The following is a 14,468-nucleotide window of genomic DNA, read 5'->3' on the forward strand; positions in this document are numbered from 1 at the left end:
TTAAATTACTACTCTGTGAACTTCTTTCAGCTTTATTTTTTAATTGAGGATTTTGAGAAAAAAAAAAATGATCGTTTGCTAAATGTACTTTGAAAAAAAGAAAAAGAAATTCCCAATAAAGTTTCAGAAGTTGTTTTTTACAATATTGAAGCTTTGTCTTGAATTTTTGTGGAGAAACTGAAATGAATCGGCACACTGGAGAAGTTCAAGCAGGGCTTCTCCTCCACTGAATACATAACGAACCTTGATGTCAAAATGATATAGATCTGGTGTGTCTTATAATGAATGAATGTTCAGTCAAGGGCTGTCTTGGTTTAAATCTGGAAGCCTGCTAGGCTGAGCTTGACAAATCCTGACTCCTGTGGCACCTTTTACTATAGACAGCAAAGGTTTGTGACCTAAAATTCCTTGAAGTTCAGAAGTCAACATGATCCACCAAGGGGGGAGGGAAGAAAACACTGATATGTGCTTCGATAAGTATAATTCAATTGTTTTTAATAGTCCTTCATGTGTAGAGTGCAGGGAGATACACGCACAAAAAAGACAGGTTGACCTATTTACTTGATTTCCCATTATTTGTTTAGTCAGCATTTGGGAGAGCTGCTTCGTGTGTTTGAAAATCTTCCATGTGAAGCGGCCCTGAAGGTGCAGCCGCTCGGAAGAAGGGACATCTGAGGCGGTTCAAACATTTTGACAGGTGCCGTGTCCCAGTGCAATTCATGCAAGCATGTTGACAAAAAAAAAAATCAAGTGTGCCTTCTCAGGACTTTTTTTTTGTAGCAGGAACTTCTTTGCATATTAGGCTACACCCCCCTGATGTAGCCAATCCTCCAAGAGCTTACAGGGCTCTTCTTACAAGACCTACTGTAAGCTCTTGGGGGATTGGCTACATTAGGGGGGGTGTAGCCTAATATGCAAAGGAGTTCCTGCTACAAAAAAGCCCTGGTTCCTCCACACTCATGCAAGTTGTTGGTGTGACATGGTGCCTATCAAGGTGGTTGTTTTAGCCTCATACACTTCTTCCACTTCATAGGAGCTGGGAGGATTTTAAAGCATGTTTAATAGTTCCGTGATGATTATTGGCCACCGTGTGCTGTGGGAGAAAATTTTGAATCCATATAATCCACGTGTGGTATATTTTACACAGACCGTGGGTTATGAGCAGGGGTGGAATTCTAGCAGGAGCTCCTTTGCATATTTGGTCACACACCCCTGATGTAGCTAATCCTCCAAGAGCTTACAAGGCTCTTTTTTGTAAACTCTTGGAGGATTGGCTACATCAGGGTGTGTGGCCTAATATGCAAAGGAGCTCCTGCTACAATTCCACCCCTGGTTATAAGTGTCTGATCATATAGGACAGGGCTCCCTAAACTTTTCAAGCTCATGGACACCTTTGGAGTTTTGACCCAGGGTGGTGGGCGCCACCCTAAGATGGCTGCTGCTGGAGGCGGGGCCAACCACAGGGAGTGTGGTTACACATAACTCTAATAGAATAGAACTCTTTAACTCCAGTAGAATCTCTTCAGCATTGCAGGCAGAAGCTCTGCTTAACAGGATGCCTTTTAAAATGAAAAATGTTGTAAAATATTTTCTGGAATACCCTCCGCTTAACTTCAGGCATGTGGTGAAGATCATTTGGCTGTGATTGCAGCTGCTGCCAAAGAGATGTTTAAAAAGATCTACACAAACAATCAGATCTCCAGTGGTCTGTCAGAAGCCCTGCTGGGAGAAAATCCTGTCTGGCCCAACTTACTTTCTAAAACGCTTGGGGACCCCTGGTGTAGCATGAGGCTTTGTTTGTGCAACCCTGTTGCAAGAAAGGGTGAAAGGATCTCCTCATACATCAACATGCGAGGTCTCGGGATTAAGCCTCATTCTACAGCCTTCTGGATAAATTATTTCTTCCTTAATATAACTGGGCTTTTTTTGCAGAGGAACTGCTTTGCATATTAGGCCACACACCCCTGATGTAGCCAATCCTCCTGGAGCTTACAGTAGGCCCTGTACTAAGAGCCCTGTAAGCTCTTGGAGGATTAGCTACATCAGGGATGTGTGGCCTAATATGCAAAGAAGTTCCTGCTACAAAACCAACCAACCAACCAACAAAAAAATCCTGAATATAAATGAATACTGTTTGTCGATTGGGCAACAGCAACAGAAAAGAATGACCTTGGGTGATCTGGGGCAACTTAATTTCTCAGTGCAACCTGCAACCCTGAGTTCTAGCAAAGCCCTCTGCAAGCAATTTTGTTTGGGGGTAACAGCCGCATTGAAATTCAGCTATCTATTACCGTTCTCTTCCAAAGTTCTTCATCAGGTTCTGAGCTTATGAAAGTTGTGTCCATAAGCTGATCATGTATGGTGGTCTTTCAGACGCTTGAGGAACACCCAACTCCTTACAGTTCCAACTCAAAAATACTTCTCTAGAACAAGGTTATCTGCCATACATGGCTAGTGGGCTATATTTGCTATGATGAATTACAAAGTGTGTACACTGTTTATTACCTGCACAAAATACTTTGGCAGGATTCACAAAGCAGCTTAGTAACAGTATAATTCAGAGATTTTGGGTGACTACCAGAACCATTTTCTAAGTGATATTTTACTACAGTAGGCATTTGACCCTGGACTTTCTGTCTCTCCCCTTCCTTCTCATGATTCAGTCAGATACAAATTCTCCTCTACTTGGTAAGATGTTACAAAGGCCCAGTTTATCAGATATTTAAATGACCATTCCGGTAAATGATTAATATGTAAATATTCACCCTGTGCTAAAGGTTGTATTGAAGTACAGGCTCAGTTTCATGGAATATGTTTTCATACAATGAACTTCTTTAACAGAGGTATGGAATCTCGCAGGCATTCAGTCACATTTTCGTTTCAGAATCTGGAAACTTGTAAACAATCCGGGTTGAGCAACTTGTGGACCACGGATATGGTCTACCAGCCATTTATGGTGGCCCAGCTTGTCTCGATAAACCTCCTGGAGTCTCTGCCTGTCCAAAATATGTAGCTATGCACTTGGGAGCCCCCAAAATGCAACTAGAGCACTGTGTATGGTTTCCTGAGCCACAGGTTATATGGACTTGTGCTGAGGATATTGTGGCTTTATCTCCCTCTCTGAGCTTCAGGATGGGTTGGGCTCCAAAACAGTTTTGTGTGTGTGCGTGTGTATGTTGCCAAAGGAGGATAAGAAAGAAAAGTCAGCTGTTCAAGGTAGGCTATATCTGGGACTGTATGACAATGTGGGATTCACACGCTTGCCTTGTAGCTGAAGTAAAGATTTAACAGGTGCATTGATGATATCATACATAATGTTCATCTGAAGTACTAGAAAGAGACCACAGCGGGGTTTTAGATAGTTTCACAGAACAAGAAATATAGAGCGATCGAGAGTCTCTTTCTCTGGTATTGGATGCAGTCTTTCCAAGTTACTAGAACTCATCCACTGTAAGTGTACAAAGCATCGATAGAGCGCAACTACAGGTGACAGTGTTACGTCACAAATTCAGCACAGCTGAGAGAAGTTGAGTATTCTTTAAGCCAAAAAGGAGTTTCAAGTATGCACCTTCTTCTTATGTTCTCATTAAGCCTATCAATGGCTACTAGCCATGGGGCTGAGGGACACTCCAGGAGGATTGGCTACATCTGTTTTTGGTTGATTTTGGTTTATTGGATTTATAGCCCTCCCCACCAAAGCAGGCTCTGGGTGACTCACAACCAGGAAAATCAAAACAATTCACTCACATTACTTACATCATAAATTAAAATTAAACCGTTAAAACAGTAATTTGATATTGTTTTATTTCAGATGGCGTTCAATATATATTAGGTATCATTCCCTACTACCATATCAGTCATTCCGGATCAATTAAAGACCAGCCAGAATAGTGTTGTCTTACAGGCCTTGTCGAACTGGAACTGGGCGAGGTCCCGCAAGGCCCTAACCTCTTCCGGCAGCTGATTCTACCAATAGGGGGCAGCGATCGAGAAGGCTCTCTCTCTGGTGGACTTCAATCTTGCCTCCCTCGACCCGGGGATCACTAATAGATTTTGTGTCCCAGATCTAAGTACCCTCTGGGGAACGTGTGGGGAGAGATGGTCCCTAAGGTAATCTGGGGTGCGTGGCCTAATATGCAAAGCCCTGATAAAGAATACTCATCAGTGGCACTTTGTCAGTGTGGAGGGAGGTTTCTGTCTGGTACTTTTACTCTTGTATCAACGACTGGAGTTGCCAACCTCCGGATGGGGCCTGGAGATTCCAGCTTCTCCTGAAATTCCAGCTGGTGTAAAAGAACCAAATACATCCAGGAAAGATCTTTATGCTGTTATAACAGAAGACATTTGCAGGATCCAGCCCCTTGAGATCTTAGGGGAGAGGCTATGGCTCCATGGTAGAGCATCTGCTCGGTATGCAGAAGGTCCCAGGTTCAATCCCCAGCACCTACAGTCAAAAAAGGACCAGGCAGTAGGTGATGTGAAAGACGTCAGCCCGAGACCCTGGAGAGCTGCCTCCGGTCTGAGTAGACAATACTGACTTTGATGGACCGAGGGTCTGTTTCAGTTTAAGACGGTTTCATGTGTTCATGTGTCTTTGGAAGAAAAGCAGGATTTTTGTAAGCACTTAAAAAAATATCTTGAGAGCACTTTTAACATCTGTGCAGAGCCGGTGTGTCCATAACGCAACATTTGGTAGTTGCCTCAGGAGCTGGCTCTTGGGGAGGTGCGTTGTTTCTGGGCACACGGGCCGGAAGACCTCCCCCAGCCCCTGCACACCCAGAAACAACGTGGCGCCTTTCAGTCCTGGGCGCTCTCTGAGTTTGGAGAGTGCCCCAGGACTGAAAGCGCCATTGTTTCTGGGCACGCAAGGCCCGGAAGAACTACCCCAAACTTGGACTGGGGCTGGGAGAGTTCTTCCACTCCTGCACACCCAGAAACAATGGCATGTGATTTCACCGTGTGACATCATCGTGCCCCCTCCCACACGCACGATAAAATGACTGGGGGGGGGGAATGGGCACGTGTCGGGTTTCTGCCACGAGCGGTGGAACCCCATGCACCGGCCCTGCACCTGTGAGCAGCAATGTGTGTGGCAGAATGGTCTGAAATACTAGTGCATTTGCCGGCAGCTGTTGTCTTGGAAGAATGTGCTTTGTGAGCATGAAAGTCAAAAAACGTTCCTCTTTGAAAACGGGCTCTCCTAGATCGGAAGCATGGAGAGGATTTATAGCAGGAACCTGGTCCTCTTTGTTCCCATTTGCTCACTTCGCATTTCATACGGAAGTTTTTTTTCCCTCCTCGCAGGCAACATGAAACAGACTTTTGTCACACCACGGCAGAGGGGAAAACAGAATGTGCCTTGGCAGCCCTCGACAAGATACACACACTAGAACTTTTAAATAGGGAATTTATGGGAAAGCTGAATGTCATGTTGCATTATAGAGTTATGCAGCTATTATAGCGCTCTGTGCCACTGACATCCAAAAAATGGGATTGCCTTTGTTCTCACCAAATCACATGATGTTATTTAAAGATAAGGTGCTATCTAAGGAGTTGGAGGAGGTGTTCTCCTCTGGACCTGAAAGGATAAGCAAAGGCTTTCTCCTAATTAGTACCCCATGGGAAAAGGTTGTCAAGGTCCCCGTGACTGCCAGTACCATAGAGTTCCCCCAAAAAATTTCTAGGTCATCCCCACATGAAACCATAGAGTTTCCAGTGAATTCCTAGAATGTCCCTTGCAATGTGCCCAGTGCAAGACGCCACTTCTGAGTGATGTCATCATACTGCATGGTGATGGGCTCTTGGTGGGCATCTGGAGAGATGTTGACAGGGAACCATGACCCTAGTGGTTACTACACTGGGGCCTCCTGATTACTCTGTACCTGAGCTTTCCTGACTTCTGTTTGATAGTGTCATCTTCAGGGGTCATGTTGTAGATAAAATAGGTGGTGGAGCTCATCCAGGGATTGTTATGCAGCTGCACATAATATTCAATATACAAGGAGGTGGAACTCTCAGAAAGGTTCAGGAGCTGTGCTCCTGTGAGCTCCCACTGAATCTGAGGCCTGGTCATCTTTATTATAGAACCTGAACATTCAGTAGACCTTGTTGGAAAATTCTGTCCCTTCGATTAGCATCTGGAGAATACAGAATTTGGTTGTCCCTATTCCACTACACACACACACACATACACATATATGTATGCGCGTATAGATAGATAGATAGATAGACAGACAGACAGACATAGATTTATTTTGCACTCAGCTTACCCTGCGGTCATGTTCCTTCATGCAGCAGTTTTTAACAGTTTCCATTTCCTGTGCGAAAACCGCAACGCTTCCTGTAACTCCTGCGCAGGTTGTGGGAAATCCGATGGACGCTGCGCAGAGAAGAAGAACGTGACCGTGGGGTAAACTGAGTGCAAAATCGGGATAGATAGATAGATGATAGATAGATAGATAGATAGATAGATAGATAGATAGATAGATAGATAGATAGATAGATAGATAGATAGATAGATAGATAGATAGATGAGAGAGAGAGTCAGACAGACAGACATAGATTTTTGTAGCAGAAGCCCAGCAGGAACTCATTTGCATATTAGGCCACACCCTCTGGTGCCAAGCCAGCTGGAACTGCGTTCCTGTGCATTCCTGCTCAAAAATACCCCTGTGTTTGTGTGGATGGCACAGATGTCATGATTATCCTTCTGGTATTCATACAGGCATATTCTCACCTTCTGTCATTTTGACAAAGAGCTCAGGGAACTTGAAAGCTTGCAGAGAATTTTGCGCTGACTCAATCAGTCCAATAGAAAAGGTAATATTAGTTGTTGTTTTTTGGGATTTTGTGTAGACTGATATGGCTGTACAACTTTCTACACTGTCTCCAGGTATGGGAATTGCACTCTGCAAGCATGATGATAGCCAGTCATGGACCTGTCCTCCATGAATTCATTTCATGAGGAAGCAGGTAGCAGTTGCTCCCTATACACAGAGAGGTGACTTACAGTGTGTCCTTCCCATAAGTATTAAGAGTCCCGTGGCGCAGAGTGGTAAAGCTGCAGTACTGCAGTCTGAGCTCTCTGCTCACGATCTGAGCTCGATCCTGCTGGAAGCTGGGTTCAGGTAGCTGGCTCAAGGTTGACTCAGCCTTCCATCCTTCCGAGGTCAGTAAAATGAGTCCCCAGCTTGCTGGCGGGGGGGGGGGGAGTGGAGACTGGAGAAGGCAATGGCAAACCACCCCGTAAAAAAAGTCTGCCGTGAAAACGTCCTGATGTGATGTCACCCCAGAGTTGGAAATGACTGGTGCTTGCACAGGGGACTACCTTTTTTTAATTATAAGTATTAATGGGCATACAATTTTATGACTGTAACCTTTGATTTATAATCTTCTGATTGTTATTTGTCAGTTTGAGACAGGAAACACTCTTGTCTATGTTCATGCCAATGGAATGTTTTTATGCCTTGAAAAAGGGGGAATGCTTTGGAAATGCCTGCTTTGTGGTTGTAATCTGGACTTTTTTTGTAGAAAAAGCCCAGCGGGAACTCATTTGCATGTTAGGCCACACCCCCTGAAACCAAGTCAGCCGGAACTGTGTTCCTGTGCGTTCCTGCTAAAAAAAAAAAAATGCCCTGGTTGCAACGATTTTACTCTCTTGTTCTTTTTCTGCAAAATACTTTTTAAAAGAAAGGATTTTTTTTTTGTTTAATAAGCCATTTCGATCAGTAACCATTGCCTAAGAATAGTTCCAGTTCTATATTTAAAATTCAAAAAGTCTTTTTGTACTAGTCCCCCCACCCTTTTTTAGATCATAATTCACTGTCTTATCAAAAAAGTGTGGGTGGATTAAGATTCCGTTGCATGAGAAATGCTAAATGGAAACTTCTCAGTGCGCCGCTTTGACTGTGGCCAGAAATATGGTAATTAAAAATTGAGAAGAACATAATCCTTTTTCTGAATCCAAATGGCTTCGCCAGCTTGTAGAATAAGTAAGTATGTGGTCAGTTTTTACCCAGTGACAAAGCAGTTTAATCAGAAAATGTAGTGGAGGGAGATGATGAGAAAATGTTGAATGCCATTGCAGAGACAGGATTTTCTCCCCCTCCTCATAGAATCATGGAGCTGGAAGGGGGCTTTGAGGCCAGCTAGTCCAACCCACTCATTGCAGAAAACCCAACACTGGCGCACCATGAAAGTTATACTCCAGTGGCTGCACCTGTGTGTGCTATGGTTGCCAAAGTCCAGTTCAAGAAATATCTGGGGACTTTGGAGATGGAGCCAGGAGACTTTGGGGGTGGAGCCAGGAGAGTTGTGACAAGCATAATTGAACTCCAAAGGGAATTCTGACCATCACATTTAAAGGGACCGCACACCTTTTAAACGTCTTTCCTCCATTGGAAATAATGGATAGGGGCGCCATCTTTGGGGGCTGATAGAATTGGACCCCCGGGTCCAGTATTTTTGAAACTTGGAGGGTGTTTTGAGAAGAGGCATCAAATGCTATGCTGAAACGTTGGTGCTTCTACCTAAAAAAAAAACAGCCCTCCCACAGCCCCAGATACCCGCAGATCAATTCTCAATTATATCCTATGGTACTCAGTCTCAGTGGGATATAATGGAGTGCTCAGCAGACATTTCCCTTCCCCCTCCCACTTTCTGATAACCTTGAATTGGGGGGAGGGTCTCCAGACTGGGAGATCACCTGCCCCCACAAAATTTGCTTATAATTGTGAGGCTGGTTTTCGTGGCGGGTTTATCCCTGTTTTCTTGCCCCACCTGGGGATTCACAGTCCTACTGCCCACTCTCCCCTGAACATCTCCAGTAAGTGACAGTCCACTCCACCCACTTAGGTCTTGGGTACCCTTGTTGACCTATATTACTGTTAGGAAGTTTCTCCTAGTGCTCAGCTGAAGTCTTCTAACTTAAAGCTCATTTTGCCCTCTGGAACATGTGAGAAGAAGACTTTGCCCTTTTTCGTGAGGCAGACCCTCAAGTATTAAAAACTGTGGTCAGTGGCATGCAAAAAGCCCCGAGTTCAGTCTCCAGTGTCTCCAGCAAAAAGGATCTGGCAGTAGGTGTTGGGAAAGACCTCTCTACCTGAACCCTGAAGACAATTCTGATCTTGATGGACCAATGGTCTGACCCAGACTAAAGCGGCTTCACATGTTCATACTGCCACTTGGTCTTCACTTCTCTAGGTTAATCATACCCAGTTGCTACCACCAAGGGTGGAATTCTAGCAGGAGCTCCTTTGCATATGAGGCCACACGCCCCTGATGTAGCCAATCCTTCCAGAACTTACAAGGCTCTTTTGTATAAACTCTTGGAGGATTGGCTACATCAGGAATATGTGGCCTAATATGCAAAGGATCTCCTGCTAGAATTCCACCCCTGGCTACCACCTTTCCTTTTAGGACATGTTTCCCAGACTCTGACCATCAGGGCTTTTTTTTGTAGCAGGAACTTCTTTGCATATTAGGCCACATCCCTCTTATGTAGCCAATCCTCCATGAGCATACAGAGCTCTTAGAGGGCCTACTGTAAGAGGACTGGGTACATCAGGGGTGTGTGGCCTTTTATGCAAATGATTTCCTGCTACAAAAAAAGCCCTGTTGACCATGGCCTTCTTTCAACCCATTCTGATGTGTTGCAGATTTTGGGTGGAGCCTGGGAGGGGACCGCATTTGGGGAGGGACTTCAGACAATAATGCCATATGGTTAGGGTCCAATTAAAGAAAAATCTGGGGACTTTGGGGGCGGAGCCAGGATACTTTGGGGGTGGAGCTAGGAGACATTGGGGGTGGAGCCAGGAACAAGGGTGTGACAAGCATAATTGAACTCCAAGGGAGTTCTGGCCATCACATTTAAAGGGACAGCACACCTTTTTAAATGCCTTTCTTCCATAGGAAATAATTAAAGATAGGGGCACCATCTTTTGGGGCTCATAGAATTGGACCCTCTGATCCAATTGTTTTGAAACTTGGGGGGTATTTTGGGGGTGAGGCACTAGATGCTATACTAAAAATTTGGTGCCTCTACCTCAAAAAATAGCCCCCCCAGAGCCCCCAATACCCACAGATTAATTCCCTATTATTCCCTATGGGAATCGTTCTCCATAGGAAATAATAGAGTGCCCTGTAGACATTTCCCTCCCCCCCACGCTTTCTAAAGGGGGGGAGGGCCTCCATACCAGGGAATCCCCTGCTCCCTCCCTCTCTCTCACACACAAATACTTACTTGGTCTTCTTCCAGCAGAACTTTGCTTGCTGTGAAAACGAAAGCAAAAGAAAGGGAGGGGCCATTCTCCATGGAAACTATTACTGACCCTTTCCCATGAAACCCTTCCTGTTTCCTGTGCAGCCTTAAAGGGACACACATTTTAAAAACTGTTTGTAGGTTTCTAAACCTGCAGGAGCTCTACAATGACATTATGCCTACATGCATGTTATCTTCCCCCCCTCCCCGCTTCTGGATTTTTGGAGAGCGGGGGCGTAGGCTGCAAAAGTGGAGGGGGGGGTTGGTAAACCTACGTATGGTCCACCTTCCAAAACTGCCATTTTCAATATGGGGAACTTATTTCTGTCAACTGGATACCAGTTGTAATTCCAGGAGACCTCCAGCTTCCACCAGAAATTATTTGGGCTGGTGGGGAAGGGAGAGACTTGTCCTACTTTTTTAGAGCAGCCCTGTGTCTTGGTCGTAAAATGGAAACTGTTAAGAAGCCCCTCAACTGTACAGCAGAAAGCAATCCTATTGTTTTTTCCTCCCCACAGTGAAATTTAAACAAGAAAATTTGGGTTCAGTCCTTTTTAAAAACAGTGTGCATCCAAAGAGGACAGGAACCGGACGTGCTCAGAGGAACTATCTCCGCGAGCATTTCCTCAGACCGTCTTTTTGAAAAATAACCGTTTTCTCTGGGCCGCGTTCCATATCAGAGGAAGGCTTCTGGCCTTGTGATGAATTAAGAGTGTGAGCGCGGCATGCTTCTTTGTGGATTTAATGTTTTATTCATAATATTATTCCGCCTTTTGTCTCTGTTTCTTTTCTTATTTTGCTGATCTGTAACTCATGCCAGTGTGGGCACTGCCGAGCCGCCAAGCACTTGTTTCATATTTTCTGTAATTAACATTCTCACATGGCCTCCCTAGACCTGCTCTCCCTTTGCTTCTTTCCCTGGTGACACAGACTGCCATCTTATCAGGGAGGGAAGGAGGGAGCTGACATTACCAAAAATGGCTCCTGCGAGAAGAAATATTTGGGTAATTAATACAGGAGTCTCGGTATGGAAAATGACAAAGTGTAAAATAATTTCAGTAGAGGACTGTGAAGTGCTTTCCGGCAATGTGACTTGAAAGTTAATTCTCCACGCATTACAGGGCACGGGCGGCTTCTACATTTTCCTCTTTGGAGTTTCTTAACTGTTGCTGCTGCCAATGTTTAGAAATTGAAATATTGATTACCAGGGGTGGAATTCTAGCAAGAGCTCCTTCGCATATTAGGCCACACACCTCTGCTGTAGCTAATCCTCCAAGAGTTTACAAAAAATAGCCTTGTCAGCTCTTGGAGGATTGGCTACATCAGGGGGTGTGGCCTAATATGCAAAGGAGCTCCTGCTAGAATTCCACCCCTGTTGATTACATGGCTGGGGAATGGACAAAGATATCTCAGCTGCCTTACGGCATGGGGGACGTTGGTGCTGCTCGATACCCATGGGCACAATTATGCGCAGAAAATAGATTTTATAATTGTTATTAATTTTAACTACAAAAATAAAAAGCATACGCACAAGTACAGAAACATCAAGAGGGAGATCAGAAACAAAGAAAGCTGCAAATATATCAGTTACATTTATACCTCAAAACAAAATACCTAATCCATTCTACCTGCAAGTATTTTCCCCTTATATTCTACCGTCTTCATTTTCCATTGTACATTTTTTACTAAACTATTACTTAAAATACAAGTCTGAACTATTTTTCTTCAGCAAACATATATATATTAAGAGCAGGTCTACCAGATTACAAAACAATATATAAAGTCACCAAAGTCTGAACAGGGAACTAACTGGATAAGCTTAAACATATTAAAAATAGAAACTGACTTGTTATTTTAACAATGTCATCATTTAGATAGGCATAAAAAACAAATATTTCTTTATCCTTCTAACTTACATATTTCAAACGGATAGAGAAAAAGATCAAATTTAAAATAACGTAAAAAGTGGAGAGATAAGAAAGAAAAATGGTAAACAAGGTGCATATTAGTTTATCTATCTCAATATAAGCAGTTTCTCCAAACAAACATATTAAGAGCAGGTCTACCAGATTACAAAACAATTGTATTGTCTGTTTTCTTAAAAATTAATCCAAGTTAACTGTTTGTTTATCTAAATTTCTTTTCAGAACTTTTCAATCCTTTAGCTCTTATGTCCATATTAATAAGTGAGAAACAAACCTATTATGTCCCAAAGATCTCACTTTGCCTTTTAAAATTGCATATCTTGCTGAGAGTTCCATATTATCCAGTTACTTACACAGAGGGAAAACAATACAAAATCCCTTCTTCCTGAAAGTTTTCCACGTTTTGATTTTTTTAATGAAATGTGCATCCTCTCTCCTTAATGCAAGCAACCCTCTTGGTAATGACAGTAAAAATCCCACGCCATTAGATCCTCTCAAAAAAACTTCAAACAGCCTTAACTTCTGGTTCTTAGTAACTGCACCATAAGGTTCCATTTTAGTTTTCTTCTTTTCGTTTCCTGAAGGATCTTTTTCCATTTCCAACTCCGCAGACATCACCAAGATCTCTGCCCATGTAGATTCAAGTTTTCGCTAGCTTTCAACATAAAATTTCCCATTTGCTTTTTTATCAATTCTGTTAATAAATCAAGGTCCTGCTTTAGAGAAAATATGATATCCATTGTATCTTTTAAATGAAATATTTCGCTTTGTGATGCCATTTTACTCCACAGAACAACTCAGTCTAATAATCAAAGTTGAAATGTAACTCAGATCCAATTAGTCTATCCTTCCAAATCTCCACCAGCTGTATATCTTGATTGTTGCCACTTGTTGCACTCAGACGACAAATACCAATCTCTTTGGAATATATTTCATTTGTTCAGACCAAATTATAACCAAATAATAGTCTCTTTATCACTTATTCAATCATAATCCAGGTCGATTTAAGTATCTATATTCAGTCTAATTCAGATTGTTGCAGGCATTCAAAGTTGTTCTTTTTATCTTTTGGAAGCCGGGTTCACGGGAAAGTGAGGGGGGAGGAATTCACCTCTTTCCCTTCCTTTGAACTGACCCGTTTGTTGTTATGTAAAATGTCCCATTAGCTGATGGCAAACTTACTTGCAGAGAAAAATTGCCATGTTTGAGATAGGAAAGCTCTCTGCTACTTGGCATTGCATTTTATAACACACATGGCCCAACAAGCTCATTTTTGTCAGATCCGGTCCTCATGAGTTTGACACCCCTGCTATACAGGGTTCCCAGGTTCCCTTGTGCTGGTGAGGAGATTTGAGGAAAGGCATTCCAGGAGTGGATGAGACATTGTGCAGCACGCTGACATCACCCAGAAGTGATGTCATCATATCAGTGATGTTGGGGGCAATGCTCTGGTTTTTGGGCAAAACTCTATGGTAAAATCGGCATCAAAGAATAGAGTTTGGCCAAAAAACAGAGCGTCACTGTGTGACATCCCGGACGTGATGTCGCCATTTCTGTGCGACATCATCACATAGAGGACATCATGCATGGTGACATCATGGTTTGGGGGCAGACAGAAGACCTAAATATGGGAGATGCCCCACCCAGTCCTGGGGAATGGCAACCCTAAGCCTGGTGTAGGGCTGGCAGTCCCCACCCTGTTGGGAACAGGGGATCCTGTGATTTGGAACCCCTCCCCCAGTTCAGGGCTATCAGAAACCGGAAATATTACCCTGACCCAATCAGGCAGGAAACCAAAAGTAAAACTTGCCCTGGAGACAATACTGATCTTGATGGACCAATGGTCTGACTCAGTCTAAAGCAGCTTCATATGTTCATACTGCCACTCCGTCTTCACTTCTCTAGGTTAATCATACCGAGTTGCTATCACCTTTCCTTTTAGGACATGTATCCCAGACCCTGACCACCAGGGCATTTTTTGTAGCAGGAACTCCTTTGCATATTAGGCCACACCCCTCTTATACAGCCAATCCTCCAAGAGCTTACACAGCTCTTTTTGCAGGGTCTACTGTAAGCTCTTAGAGGATTGGGTACATCAGGGGTGTTTGGCCTATTATGCAAATAAGTTCCTGCTACAAAAAAAGCCCTTTTGACTAGCTGCTGTGCTGAAGATTTTGGGGGTAGAGCCTGAGAGGGGACAGTATTTGGCGAGGGACCATCAGGGAATAATACCATAGGGGTCTGCCTTCCAAAGATGCTATTTTAACTATGGGGAACTTATTTCT

At 43.6% G+C, this 14,468-nt stretch overlaps 1 protein-coding gene across 6 annotated transcripts in view; it reads left to right on the top strand.

The window, feature by feature from the left end:
* PCDH9 (protocadherin 9) overlaps positions 1 to 14,468 on the top strand; it is a 1,273,931-nt gene that overhangs the window by 62,592 nt on the left and 1,196,871 nt on the right. The gene's annotated exons all lie outside the window — the stretch shown is intronic.

This window comes from Heteronotia binoei, chromosome 3, assembly GCF_032191835.1.
Source record: "Heteronotia binoei isolate CCM8104 ecotype False Entrance Well chromosome 3, APGP_CSIRO_Hbin_v1, whole genome shotgun sequence".
In the NCBI taxonomy this organism is placed as follows: Eukaryota; Metazoa; Chordata; class Lepidosauria; order Squamata; family Gekkonidae; genus Heteronotia; species Heteronotia binoei.